The sequence below is a fragment of the Coenobita brevimanus genome, chromosome 55 (genome assembly GCF_032717465.1).
Source record: "Coenobita brevimanus isolate Jiangsu-jjx chromosome 55, ASM3271746v2, whole genome shotgun sequence".
Lineage (NCBI taxonomy): Eukaryota > Metazoa > Arthropoda > Malacostraca > Decapoda > Coenobitidae > Coenobita > Coenobita brevimanus.
The window spans coordinates 3362959-3365458 of NC_137008.1; the positions used below are offsets into that span (position 1 = coordinate 3362959).

Below are 2500 nucleotides of genomic sequence, written 5' to 3' on the forward strand. Positions count from 1 at the left end.
GACAAAAGTTAATATCGAAATAAATCCTACTGCGTCCATAAAAAAAAATAATTTCATGTATTAAAAAACTATGCGTTTTCCATCGCCAATAGCCGAGTCACAAATATATATATATATATATTTTTTTCTCTCTCTGACACACACACACACACACACACACACACACACACACACACACACACACACACACACACACAGACAGGTTCCACTCCCACAATTTAATTCATGACCGACGAATATCTAGTTTTATTCCTCTCTCTCTCTCTCTCTCTCTCTCTCTCTCTCTCTCTCTCTCTCTCTCTCTCTCTCCATCGTGTTTGGGGCAAAGAAATTTCCAATCCTGTCCTCATTCGCTCAAAAACCCTGACGCAAATGGATTCAGCTTGATATTCTGTGTGTGTGTGTGTGTGTGTGTGTGTGTGTGTGTGTGTGGGTGTGGGTGTGTCTGTGGGTGTGGGTGTTGGTGTGGGTGTGGGTGTAGGTGGGTGGGTTTGTGGGTGGGGGTGGGGTGGGGTGAAGAGCTCTTGTGGGGTGATGGCAGCAGACTTGTTAAAGGTAAACTTAATTCTAACGCCTTGAGAGAGAGAGAGAGAGAGAGAGAGAGAGAGAGAGAGAGAGAGAGAGAGAGAGAGTCAGAGAAGCGTGCATAAAAAACTAACAAGCACCATTTCCCTAACGATTTGGTGCTGCATAATTGATCTCGATTAGATAAAAAAAAAAAAAGGACTATTGTGTTGCTCTTATTGTGCATTCTAGGTTGCACAGGAGGCTTCTTAATCCCTTTTACCATGCGAATTAGTTTGCGTAATACATCTTGATTTTCTTTGGTGGTCTTTGTATGTTTCTAGATCTGGGTCTTGTTAAAAAAAAAAAAAAATCTGCTAATCTTCTACTACTACTACTACTACTACTACTACTACTTCTACTACTACTACTACTACTACTACTACTGATGATGATGATGTTGCTAGTAATAATAAAAATAATAGTAATAATAATAATAATAATGATATTAATAATAATAATAATGATATTAATAATAATAATAATGATAATAATAATAATCATCAAAATAATAATAATAATAATAATAATAATACCTCCACCACCCGCATCACACATTATGCAAGATAAAAATAATAATAAAAAGAGCATTTTGTTTATAGCCTGCCGTTTATAATTATACTTACCGCTTGTGTAATGATAAAAGAATTAATTACATAAGTTTCTTTCAGAGTGGGTTCTCCGTTTGAAGTTTTTTTTTTTTTTTATATTTCCCTTTTTCTATTCCCTTTTTATTATTTGTTCAGCACATTTAAATTCATATAATTATACATCTGAAAATAAAGGTAGCTGAACATACTTAAATAATTTAATAACAATGGCTCCAAAAAAGAATAAAGAAAATAAAACAACGAGGGCAAATAATATGATGCTTCAAAATATGCCGAAAGTGACGCCGCCGAAATGGTTTGTTTACATGTTGACGGTCATGCAAATTCGAATGCTCTGTGGAAACTATAACAGAGGGATTAATATTTTCAAACCCTCTTCATCAATTTATTTACGAATTGCAAAAATTATGAAATGCTAAGAGGGTTTTTTCACTACTAATAAAAATAGAGATAAATGCAAATACACTTAAAAGATCGGTCTTGGTCAACATTCGAACGCTTTTTGTTTACTTCTTAAATTTATCATGAGAAGTAAGAAAAATTGGGATTGTATGGCTCCCACAAGTAGATAAATAAAAATAAAACTAGAATTAAATGAGAGAGTTAACCATCCAATCATCAGATTATTTTTTCTACTCATATCATGCCTGTTTTTACTGCTTCTCTCCTTCATTTCTTTCTGCCACTCTGTCTTCTAGTCCTCACATTTCCTTCATTCCATCCTTCTGTTCTTCCTTCACTTCCTCGTTCATCCTGCCTTTCCTCCATCCATCTACCCATCTCTCGTACCTATCCATCAGTCTCAATCGTTCATCCATCCATCTATCTATCCAACTATCTATCCATCTTTCCATCCAATCATCCATCCTAAGATCCATCCATCCATCTATCTATCCATCTTTCCATCCAAACCATTCATCTATCCATCCATCCATCCATCCATCATTCCATCCAAAAATTCATCTATCCATCCATCCATCCATCCATCATTCCATCCAACCATCCATCCAAAGATCCATCCATCCATCTATCTGTTCATCTATCCATCCAACCGTCCATCTATCCATCCATCCACTTATCATTCCATCCAACCATCGATTTATCTATCCATCCATCTATCCATCTTCCATCTATCCATTCATGTATTCATCTATCTATCCAACCATCCATCAATCCATCCATCTATCCATCAATCCATCCATCTATCCATCCATCCATCCAACAATCTGTTTATCTATCCATCCATCTATCCATCTAACCTTTCATTTCATATATTCATCTATCTATCCATCCATCCATCCATCCATCTATCCATCCATCCATCC

At 35.9% G+C, this 2500-nt stretch overlaps 2 protein-coding genes across 2 annotated transcripts in view; both read left to right on the forward strand.

Annotated features, from left to right (window-relative positions):
- The window catches only part of LOC145401208 (charged multivesicular body protein 1a-like), a 308785-nt gene that overhangs the window by 235470 nt on the left and 70815 nt on the right, over nucleotides 1–2500 (forward strand). The gene's annotated exons all lie outside the window — the stretch shown is intronic.
- LOC145401198 (guanylate cyclase 32E-like) overlaps nucleotides 1–2500 on the forward strand; it is an 80867-nt gene that overhangs the window by 7719 nt on the left and 70648 nt on the right. The window lies entirely within an intron of this gene.